The sequence below is a fragment of the Bombyx mandarina genome, chromosome 17, assembly GCF_030267445.1.
Source record: "Bombyx mandarina strain Sakado chromosome 17, ASM3026744v2".
Classification (NCBI taxonomy): domain Eukaryota; kingdom Metazoa; phylum Arthropoda; class Insecta; order Lepidoptera; family Bombycidae; genus Bombyx; species Bombyx mandarina.
Window position 1 is genome coordinate 5768907 of NC_143223.1, and position 12855 is coordinate 5781761.

General features: G+C 39.6%; 1 protein-coding gene across 2 annotated transcripts in view; it reads left to right on the top strand.

Moving 5' to 3' along the window:
• Positions 1–5792: 5792 nt before the first annotated feature.
• Ucp4A (Uncoupling protein 4A) overlaps positions 5793–12855 on the top strand; it is a 33223-nt gene continuing 26160 nt past the window's right edge. Inside the window, exon 1 of one of the 2 annotated variants that reach the window (XM_028188096.2) lies at positions 5793–6049. The gene's annotated coding sequence lies outside the window, so the exon portion shown is untranslated. The remainder of the gene's footprint in view (positions 6050–12855) is intronic. The other variant, XM_028188099.2, reaches the window with a different exon arrangement.

The window sequence follows — 12855 nt, forward strand, 5'->3', positions numbered from 1 at the left end:
CGTTATTTTTTGGAACCGGGCATTAAACGTTTGACATCGGATCAAAACAAAAAACATGACAATTTTATTTGATTTAGACTCTCCGATCCGTACGTAAAATGTACCGTTCGTTTCTTAATAAAGACGATAGTGTTTTCATTGAATTGTACAATTACTGAATACTAAAATCATGAACACACAATGCTATGCGATGTATTGTATGTAAAACAACACTATTTGTGTTTCACAAAACGGTTCACAAAACCTCTTTAGAAATACAAGAGGTGACAACTAAATAAAATAAAATAAAAACACATTTCTCGATACTAGCGAAAAGAGGTCGGGTAATAAAAGTTTGTAATATTAAACGCAAGTAGGAGGTACCTCCTTAAACAAAATGTACTCGAGTGTTCCCAGAATTTATTTTTGAGGATCCTGTGGTTAGGTTAAAGGGCATAATTATATGGGCTATAATATATTAGGGTATCTATATACTAATACGTGAAGCAAAAACTTTGTATCCCTTTTTACGAAAATTGCGCGGACGGAGGCAGCTGAAATTCTCCACACTTACTTATAGAGAATATAGAGAAGAAGTGCACAATGCTAATATTTTTTTAAAATAATGCATAAAAGATACATTAAATCAATAAAGAAAACATTACACACACCACATACCATGTATTTGCCGCACACACGCATGCATACTATTTATTGTCAAACTTTTGTTCTTGACGTCTGTGGTTAAATTGAGAATAGATTAAATATTGTTTGTTTTTATTAATATTTTTTTATAGTGCAGCCTTGGCGAAATTTGTGATTATAGTATGTGTACAAACTTATAATTCCAATTAATTATAGTCGAATTTCGACTACTGTGGGACCTCTAGTATACATAATTGTACACCCAGAGTTTTTTTTTTTTTATTTTTTTTTTATTGCCCTTGTAGGCAGGCGAGCATACGGCCCACCTGATGGTGAGTGGTTACCGTCGCCCATGGACTTCAGCAATGCCAGGGGCAGAGCCAAGCCGCTGCCTACCGTTTAATACTCTCCACAAGCCTCGTTTGAAGAAGGACATGTCATAGCGCTCGGGAAACACCGTGGAGGGGAGCTCATTCCATAGCCGGATGGTACGTGGCAAAAAAGACCTCTGGAAACGCACTGTGGATGACCGCAGTGGCTCCAGGTAGTATGGATGAACTCTACTCCGGTGGCGGGCGGTGCGATGGTAAAAACGAGATGCCGGTATCATCTCGAACAATTCCTCAGAGCACTCCCCATGGAACATACGGTACAAAATACAGAGGGAACCGAAGTCCCTCCGCAGACCCAGAGGCTCCAAACGATCCGTGAGAATGGGATTATCGACAATCCGAACGGCCCTTCTCTGTATGGAGTCAAATGGAAGAAGCTGGTATTTGGGAGCCCCGGCCCAGAGATGGGAGCAGTACTCCACGCGAGGCCGGACTTGTGCTTTATAAAGCAAAAGCCTTTGTCCAGGCGTGAAGTACCGCTTCGCTCTGTTGAGGACTCCCAGCATTTTGGACGCCAACTTGGCTTTGCCTTCCAAATGACTCCGAAACTGGACATCGCTCGAAATGTCGACCCCAAGTATCCCAATACTCTCGGAAGGTTGCAGGGATACTCCTTGGAATTGCGGCGCCATGACAAAGGGGTCCTTCTTCGCAGTGAACGCGCAAACTTGTGTCTTTAACGGGTTGAATTGAACCAAGTTCAATTCACCCCATTTGGAGACTTGCCCCAGAGAGTTCTCCACTTCAGACACAAGTTTTGATCGTCTCTCTTGCACCACGCTACGAGAGAGACTCTGATGGCCGATATATCGCGCATGCCCCGTGCTGTCATCCGCATAGCAATGCATGCCATCAATAGACAGCATGTCATTGATATACAGGATGAAAAGCGTGGGGAGAGCACCGAACCTTGTGGAACGCCAGCGTTAATGGTCATTGTATCAGAACAATCACCGTCTACAACGACCGTGATGTTCCGCCCATCCAAAAAGCTAGCGATCCACTTGCAGAGACCCTCGGGGATTCCGTAAGATGGTAACTTCGACAGAAGTGGCCTATGCCAGACCCTGTCGAAGGCCTTCGCGACATCAAGGCTCACAACAAGAGCCTCGCCCTTGCTCTCCAAGGCTTCAGCCCACCTGTGAGTAAGGTATACAAGAAGATCGCCAGCTGAGCGACCGTGACGGAAACCGTACTGTCGGTCACTGATCAGCTGGCGATCCTCCAGATACTTCAGGAGTTGTATATTAATTATTCGCTCCATCACCTTGGAAAGCAAGGAAGTTATCGCGATAGGCCTATAGCTCGATGGGTCCGACCGGTCACCCTTCTTGGGGATAGGGTGGACGTGGGCGGTCTTCCATGAAGACGGAACCCTGTTAGCGCAATAAGAGAGGCGATACAAACGCGTTAGCGCAGGCGTCAGCTCAGGGGCGCACGTTTTCAGAACCACTGCAGGGATGCCGTCTGGCCCACTCGACTTATGGACGTCCAGGAGTCGGAGTTCCCGCCTGACTGCACACTGTGTAAAGCAGATCTCCGGCAGGGAACTATCACACCGGAGGATGTTCGGTGGTGTGGCACCCCCGTCATCCACAGTCGAGTTCGAGGCGAAGAGTTTGACCAGAAGGTCAGCCTTCTCTTTCGCACTATGGGCCAGACTGTCATCGGACTTGCGTAGTGGTGGGAGACTAGACCTGCGAAAGTTACCTTCTGCAGCTTTGGCGAGCGACCAAAAAGCACGGCTCCCAGAGGGATAGCTCTTCAGTCGCTCGCCAATTCTAGCAACGTGCTCCGATTTCGCCCTGGCAATAACCTTCTTGTAGGACCTGGAAGCGGCGTTATATTTCCGCCTTTCCTCTGAGATGTTAGGATCCCGACGTCTCCTAGCATCATCCCATGCAACGTATGCGGACCGCTTGAGGTGTGCAGCATCCCTGCTGGCATTGTTATACCAGGGTCTGCTGCGACCCCCAACGGGCACTTCAGAGGAGGGGATAAACAATTCCATCCCCTGGAGCACCACGTCTTTCAGACGGTCCGCACAGACGTCAGGATCAGCAGAGGAAAAGCAGAACCGCCCCCATGGGTAGGATGCGTAAAACTCACGCAATCCATCCCAATCTGCTGACAAATACTGCCAAACTCTTCGATACCTGGTCGTCGTTCGACGACTAGGACGAGAGAGTGGTGTGGCAGCACGGATAAGGCAGTGATCAGACGATCCAAGTGGAGCGTCGACCACCACACTGTATCCGGCTGGATCGGTGGTCAGCAGAAGGTCCAACAGAGAAGGCTCGTGCCCCTCAATATCTGGGACACGGGTGGGCTGTGTCACCAGCTGAGAGAGGCCGTAGGCCAAGGTGAAATCGTAGGCAGCCCGACCCGGGAGGTCAGTGGTTCTGGACCCCAACCACTCTTGGTGGTGAGCGTTAAAGTCTCCAAGAACCACCACCTCCGCAGATGGGTACTGCTCAAGCACGCGGTTAGTCCCCTCTTGCACATGCTCTATCAGAGCTGAACCTGCATCACTGCTGTGGGACCTGTACAGGCACGCGTAGACTCGGGTACAACCCCCGTGATCTACGCGCAGCCACAAGAGGGACAGGTCCCGTTGTTCGAGGCTTCGTAGACGGCGACAACAGACATCAGCCCGGACGAATACACACACCCCGGCTTTACGCAGGAAGTTGTGCTCCAATACGTAGCCGGGGTATTCAAGGTACGAAGTATCATCCGGAGCAGATATCTGCGTCTCCGTCAGAAAAAGGAGGGCAGGCTGCGCCGTCTCAAGATGGTGGTGTACGGCGTCGAGGTTGCTATGTAGACCCCTTACATTGCTGAAATCCACATTAAATGTGGAATGGGGAATCGCCGACAAAACCCTTTTCCTTTTTCGAACTTTCATATATATTTTTAATTTTATTTGGAGAGTGGGATTGGGTGGGGTAGGATGTTCGAGGCGAAATCGTGACAATACCTGAATAAAGCGCGGAGCACAGTACGTGCTCGACCACGGGTTGCGTGAGCGACTGACGCAGGGCATGGAAGGGCCCCCAGTCCACCCTGCGTACGATCGCCGGGATCCACTCCGGTCTCCGACTCCGGCACGACGACCGCACGACAGGATTTTACACCGGTTGGCGGGACAGCTTCCCGGGGCGGAGTGCTAGGTTAGAGGACAAATAACTCTATAAATAAAGTTCTTTTTTTATGATTATCAAAGTTAAAAGCTGATCACATAAACGTTTGTTGACAAATTTAAAATTATTTTTCATACAGTTTAACACTGGAATAAGTATGTATTCGGCTTCATTTTACAGTAACAAAATTTAGCAGATTTATGGGAATTTTTTATTTTTTTTTATTCCATAGATAGGTGGACGAGCCCACAACCCACCTGGTGTTAAGTGGTTACCGAAGCTCATAGACATCTATGGCGTAAAAGCCGTCACCCACCTTGAGATATGAGCTCTAAGATCTTAATATAGTTACAACGGCTGCCCCACCCTTCAAACCGAAACGCGTTATTATTAAAATCGATTTAACTTATTTGAAATCATTACATCCAAATCTATGTTTATTTTTCGTTCCGTTGATTACAGTGGACCATATGATAGTCATCACAATATGAATACCGCTACCCATATTAAAACAGGACACTCACCAGAATCGAATTAAACACAAAAAAAATTATCGATACTTACGGTGATATAACACGTTTCTATTAAAAGATAATATAAACTAACATTAACATTCCATCGTTGTGAATTCGATTATGCAGGTAAACTGTAATAGGTGGGTGTGTGTGTTCATTGAAGTTTTCACTGTACCGGTTCTTGAATGGCGTGACGTCACGACGTAGTACGTACACCGTTGCTATACATTCCAGCCGTTTGTATACATAACTTATATAGATCATTGGGTCTTTCTTTTACGTCAGCTGATGCCCGGAGGTCAATTCTGCATAAATAAGATAATATGTTTTTTTTTTTAAGAAGTCGTTAAATTTTCAGTGATCACTTTGACATTTAAACAGCAAGTACTTTGTAAAATTGAACCTTTCTTCTATATCGTTCCCTCACTACTGAGGATCGCGACCACATGCGACGTACTTCCAATGTGCCCGATCATGGGTGGCATGGACTGCATGGTACAGACTACCACCGAGTGCTTCTCTTGCTAGATCTGACCAACTGGCTGGTGTTCTGCCCACAGCACGCTTGCCCTCTATGCGACCCGTAATTATGAGCTTCCCTAATTCATGTCTGGGAGACCGCATGATGTGTCCGCAGAAGAGAGAAGAGAGCCTTTTTCGGATGTCTAAAATTGAACCACGTGATAATAATTTAGTTAATGAGATTTAGTTTGGGTGTGATAGGAAGTAATATGTATCTAAAATGTATGTCATTAGTGAAATTTCAATAAGCCGAAGTATCTAATATTTCACGAGTATATAATTAATACTGCTTTTAAAATTTTAATAATCGAATCATCGGAAATAACTTGATGACAAAAAACACTCGAGATACGATTTACGTACAAACCGTGGAAAAAAAAGCGCGTATGGACTTCACGATCGTAATTGTTATTCGAATCCCAATCCCAGTATATACAATTATAATATGTATTTATATTTTAAGAACATTACGTTTGTTCAATTATTTGTACTTCAAAATAACAAAAGAATGTTAAACGTACAATAATAATTGTCTCCAAGAATAACCCTGTTGGGAAAAAGCATGAGCAGAGCATTCAGAATTACATAGTCACAACTCGGTAGCGATGTGAGACGGACGCAAACCCTCTTTCGCTACTCGCCTCTAGACTCACCAAACCGCGAACCGCGAATTTGGGGCAGCTCTAATCCAACCGTCTCTTTTACGCTAATCAGGAAACGCATGCGTCCCTTTCTAACGCGTTCGCTCACTGCAGTTTCTACATATTCAATGTTTACATTTTGCTATCAGGTGATGAATGAAAACATTAGCAGTTGCTTTGATAACTCATTCGTGTCGCACGTGTGCTGTTAGGTGAGATTATTTTAATATAAACTCCCCGTTAACTTCGTTCGTTTATATTAATTCGACAATAACGAATTTTAATGTCATTTAAGTTTTTTTTTCACTTCGTAATAAAACTAAAAGAGTTGATTACTTTTTTCTGCTTTCACTCTTATCAATTTATCAAGATAACTTGTTACATATATACCGAATATGCGTTATACTTAAATCATTTAATTACTCTGCTTATGTCACGATGAAAATATTTAAATGCTTTATGGATTATATATTAAACACGCTTATAAAACCTAGCATTGAATAATTTCCGAAAATTCATTATGACAAGTCATAGTCAAGGTAGAATCGTGTGGACTTTGGCCAATTGTTTATTAAATATGCATGCGCGCTTATTTGGTTGGACAAAAATAATAATTTCGCGTGGATTTTTTTTGTTCTTTATAAGATAACTAGGTCACGGCCAATCTGATGTCAAGTAGCTACTGGATCTTATAGAAATCATGTCGTGAGTCTCGTCATGTATCTTGAGATATGAGGTCGATGTCTCAATGTGTATTGGGCTTTCCCGCCCTATTAACCGAAACGAATGACTGCTTCGTGGTTAGAATGAGCAGGACGATGGTACTGACCCGCGCGGACTCGCATGTTTCCTAGTACATATATTATAAAATCACACAAAACATTTTATAGTCATTTAAAAATTACTTTCTAACCAATTTATAGACATTATACCTAACTGAAAATATTTTCAGTCTGCAACAAAATGCACGTTGTACCAGAAATATATGTATTCGTAAAAGTATTCCTAAAATTTACCCAGACAATAGTATAATAAAAATTAAATGTAACTACTGCGACATAGTTCGCATTGGTACGGAATAATTCGGTCATCACATACAACCCATCACCTGCAACAATAATTATAAGATACATACAAAATTCACAACACAAAGAGACACACTCAAAATCACTGTGATGGAAGTTATCACGCTTGTGTATTTAAAAAAAAACACATATACCTTAGACGTTTAATTAGATATCAAGCTTCATAAAATAGTTAGTAAATTACCGATTTGCGGTTGTCATCTTCCATAATAGTCCAGAAATAAAGAGCGTAGTTTAGAATTTGAAAAAACGCGCTTATATTTTTTATTTATTGCCCGTGTAGGCAGACGAGTATGCGGCCCACCTGATGGTGCGTGGTTACCGTCGGTCATGGACGTCAGCAATACCAGAGGCAGAGCCAAGCCGCTGCCTACCGTCAGTAATTTGCTTAAATAGCAAATTGCACTAACAATTAATGGTACCTTTTTATATCCTATTGATACTAATCGTATTAAAGATATTATCGTATTGTAGTAGTAGTTGCATGCAGCAGAGATGCGAATGTTGCGATGGATGTGTAGAGTAACGAAAATTAATAGAATACGGAATCAATACGTTGTAGAAAGTCTGAAAGTGGCACCTGTGACAGAGAAGCTGAGAGGTGCGCGTTTGGGATGGTGTGTGATGAGACAAAATGAAAATGAGGTTGTTATGAGAGTGTTAACCATGAATGTAGAAGGATACAGAGGAAGAGGTAGACCTAAGAAGATGTGGATTGCGTGAAAGACGATATGGGTAAGAGGGGAGTGAGCGAAGAAATGGTATATGATTGAAGATTATGGAAGGAGAAAACATGTTGCGCCGACCCCAGGTAACCGGGAGAAGGACAGGAGAATGATGATGATAGTATTGTAGTAGTATATTAAGGTATAGTCATCGGTCCTTGATGCGTGTTGAATTTTTCAAGTCAATCGGGATGTCTTGTAATGTATAAAAATTACATTCAATAATTCCGTTTCAAATATACGTAGGTACTTATATGCATAAATACAAAGCTACAAACAGTGTGTTAAAAATTAGTGTACTTTATTACACAATGTTACAAATTCAATAACAATACAGCAGACAACCTTGCTTGACCTTGTTCTTGTTTGACCTACAAATATCGATCTCCCCTTCGAGTTTTTTTTTGGTAAAGTGTCTCAATATTACATAACATTGAGCGAGGCCTAAAAGAGTGGACATTCGTATTCACTAAAAGGGTACAATTCTAAGTAAAATTCGGATCGTAAAAATGAGTATTTTAGGTAATAATAGTATTACTAGAGACGTCTACTATGTGGTATTAAGCTTTAACTACAAACTAGATGATGACCGAGCTTTGCTCGCTTTTTTTTTTATTGCGCCATCTTGTTGTGTCTTTAAAGCGGTTAGTTGCCCTCAATTAAGAAAAATAGTATTATTATTCGCCAATAGATGTCGGGATGAGTTGATTATTGAAAACACGAATAAAACAACATTTTCTGAAAATAAATCGTAGCCAAATCGATTTATCGCCCCCGAAATCCCCTGTATACTAAATTTTATGAAGATCGTTGGAGCCGTTTCCGAGATTCAGATGATATATATATTAATATACAAGAATTGCTTGTTTAAAGGTATAAGATACAGACTACGACACTGATATTGTAAGACTAATCGAAAATACATCGGCCTCGACTCAGTGGAGGGAGGATACATTTAAGATCTCCTCAAGAATCTTTCAAATATGTTCATAATATTATTTCGTTAGTCGGTTGTACTCGACTTTATGGCTAAGCCTTTGCTGCCCACTTGTCCTGGTAAAACTGGGAAAGTCTCCGGGCAACCAGTAATTCTTCCTATAAAAAAAAATTCGAATTTTTCGTATAAGCCCTTGAGAAAATATTTCTACTGCTACATATGAAAAGAGAACCACTTATTTTAAAAGAGCCTATGTTGAATAAAAAAATGATAACGTAACGTTTCCTCTTACACCATGAAGTACGTTTCGAAGTACCTTGTGTTTGACAATTCCTGACCGCGACTGAAGAAAAATATCAATTGGTGCCAAGTCAAACATTTTTTTTTGTAACTAAGAGAACTGATTTCCTTAAATTTGGTCGAGCGGGTCGAGCAAATTTCGAGGTACTAGAAAACTGGTATGAGAGAGTGGGTTGACCGCTTTCTCGGTAGTTATAATAATATGTTCAAGCAACATATACTTGTTCTGTAACATGCATTCTAGCGTAAGTATCATATATATTTTTTTAGCTGAAAATCAAAATAAGTTTGAGTTATGGTTTGGCAAAGGATGTAAGCGTCGTTGTGCCAAGTTTGGTAAATGGAACCCTGACTGAAACCGACGGGCATGAAGAGACCCTTTTTTATTCAGTACCTTTTACCAGTATAATAATTGGATTGTGAATTTGAATTTAAAAAAAACATTCCGTTTAGATTTTTCGCGTGTCCCAAACAATACAATTCCCGGTGTATTCTTATTAAGTGATGCGGTTGTGATGGTGTACAAATTCAGTAGGACATTTTTTTAAAAAGAAATAAGTACTTAACTTACTTAATGTATTGGTGAACTTTCGCGATGAAAGAATCAAACATAGTGTAATAAAAAACGAACGTGAAAAATGTAATAACGGGTAAGTCGTAATGAAAATCTTTAGGGTGCCAGATCATGCAAATTTATGATGAGGGCATGCATCTTGAAGAACAGGAAAAGCCGTCAAATATTACTTCGGCCCACTATCTCAATGCCGATGTCGGCTTTGACCACCTAAAGTCAGGGTAGTGTTTCAATAGACAGCCTACTTATAATAATAATATTTTCCTTGGTTTTCACGAGTCGTAGAAATATTGAAAATTATTTTCACGGATAAATCTCGTGATTTTTTATTCTCATTAAATTATTTCCGAAGTTTCGAATACTTTAAACCTCTGTATTAATAATAGAACCGTAAAAATAGTTTCAATTATGTATGTACTTATCATCATCTATATCTATACTAATATTATAAAGAGGAAAGATTTGTTTGTTTGTTTGTTTCGAATAGGCTCCGAAACTACTGGACCGATTTGAAAAATTCTTTTTCCATTAGAAGCCGACATTGTCCCTGATGAACATAGGCTACTTTTTTTTTTTTTTTTTTGTTTCATGTGTGTTTTAATGTTTCCGAAGCGAAGCGAGGGCGGGTCGCTAGTTTTATATAAATGCAAAAGTTTTACGTCTACTAAATACACAATATTCACATACCTACAACAACAATGTGTATACCGCTAATCCTGGAGGCATGCATAAAGAACATATGATTATTTACATTAATTATCTAAGCCTAAACAGCAGTGGAATATCTGCGTTTCCAGACTTAAATTAGGAACGCGTTATTGCTTCCCAAAGAAACAGCAGTACCAAATCGAAACACAATAATTAAAAAATAAACAAGTAACATAACCCTGCGTTTTCGTCATTCAGCTTTGAAAGGCTTCAATTGATTACAAGGCGGTTGCTCTTCCTAAGAAGTCGTCCTTCGAACACAATGACCATGTACTCTGTGATTCCAAACTAAAATATATATATAAACATGAATTGCTGTTCGTTAGTCTCGCTAAAACTCGAGAACGGCTGGTCCGATTTGGCTAATTTTGGTATTAAAATATTTGTGGAAGTCCAGAGAAGGTTTAAAAGGTAGATATTTATGTAAATACTCGGAATTAAATAAAAATAACAATTTTGTTTTCCTTCGATGTGTCCCCCGTCGGACGGATTCCTTTTGTTTGTTTTAAGTTTATTATATACAAAAGCTTAGGTCTTTTATTTATCGATTGAGGCACTACGAAGTCTGGCGGGTCAGCAATTCATATATAAATTTACCATGTTGCAAATTTTAAGATTCAATATTTCATTTACTCAGAAGACGGGAGCCATGTACATGTTTGAAAACAAAAACAACTCGTTTTCTATTCTGTAGTTGGGTGAAAGAGCCCACGGTCTACCTGATGGTATAAGATTACCGCAGCCCATAGATATTATATCGTGAATGCAGCCACCCACCTTGAAAGATTATATTGAAGTCTCGTATAACAACTCTCCCACCTTTTAATACAGAACGCATGACTGGTTCGCCGCGCCGCACAGTGGGTCGATACTGTGATTTTAGTGACTTAGGGACCAACTTTGTTTTTTTATAAATTTTTTTATGTAGATAGATAGAGCTCGTTAATCTCAATAATAATTGTTTTGGGCAAAAATTACAAAAACTTTATAGTTTGGTCAGAAAAATGTGTTTTGTGATTTTTTTGTATGGAGCGGGTCACATTAAATTAAATTCCTGCTAAGTACCGCGAGGTCCCGCTTTGAAACTTTATTTTCCTTATACCTTGTCTAGTCTACTATCATTTGATGCTATGAACATGTGCATAAAGTTGCAACTCTGCCAAATAAATGGATCGAAAAAAATTAATAAATACATAGAATAAAAACCTTTATATTTTTTTTCGTAAGTGCTTTTAAGTTAAATTTGATATGGATTAGTAAGTAAAAGCACGTAGTGATACCCATAATTACATAATACCTAACAACAATACATTTAGTAGGTCTCTAATTAAGCAATCTCTCTAATTATTAAGATAGTTAACATTATTTAATGAGGATAATTAGTTAAGTAGCCATTACTGGGTAGTAGAAAATATAGTAAACATTTGTTTGTCTCTGAAAGTATAAAGTGACCATGTTTATTATATAATATCTAGTGTTCGTTTATTCGTACTACTACTAACATCTCGTGATTGTCGTTGTGATCTTGCTGTTTCCGTAATAATTGATAATTTTGTTAACAATTTAGGATTATTTATGATTTTAAGAGAGCAACTACAGTCGCTGTCTGATAATAAAAAACTCTTTCAATTCCTACAAAATCAAATAAACGTGACCGAAGAGAAAAATGTTGAGCTCCAAAAATTCAGTACGCAATTTTGTTCAAATATAAGTGCAATATGGAAACGAAGTAGTCGCATGTTAGCACAGTTTATAAGAAAAAAATGTGATTGGTTAGAATGTGCAATAAACTGGCCCGAAGGAATGATACCTGAAGCTATCAACACTGCACATGAAAGGCTCGAGATTTCTAATACTGAAGATGTTGAAAATGTACCACCCTCAAATGTACTACAGAAGCCTCGACATCTATTTTTGCACCTCGAAAACCTTTTGAAGAATTGGGATCCAGGCAAAAACGAAGACGCATTGAACAAATTTACCAATCGCTTTCGTTATCCCCGGATGAAATGAAAGCTACTACAATTACTAGTTTGAGAAACACTAGAAATGAAGATGTAGGAGAAATAATGAACCACTTGTCAAATCACCCCGAAGATCTAGAAAAAGTTAATGAGTATTTAATTACAAGTAAAGTGAAAAGTAGTACATATTCTCCTGATAAGGCAATATTAGTTTCACTTAAATTAAGTGGCAGTATATAAACCTAAGAGAAGCAGCAAGTGAAAATGGGTCTGATTTATACCCTTCTTAATATAAAATTAAGCAAGAAAAGACCAAATGTTATCCAGGGAAAGACGAGGTAATTATTACAGAAGAAGGAGCTGCTATTAAAATGCAAGCATTACTAAACTTGGCGCTATATAGGCTTTTAGATGTGATTACTTCGGATTTGGACTCTGCAAGAGAGCTACTGCTTATAAGCAAATAGGCTTTGATAGAGCCCCAGGTCAAAGTAATTATAAACAAAAAACTGAAACAGAGTTTGATGATTCATCTATTTTCATGGTCAGTCTAGTTCCTATAAGGCTTCAGAAATTTGATGGAACAATTGTTTGGGAAAACGACCTCATCAACTTTTTATTACCGTCCAATAATGTTTAAATTTACAAAAGAAACGCACGCAGTCAACAGTGACAATTATAAAAGCTAGCATAACAGAAGAAATAGAAAGACTTCAGCCATCAAA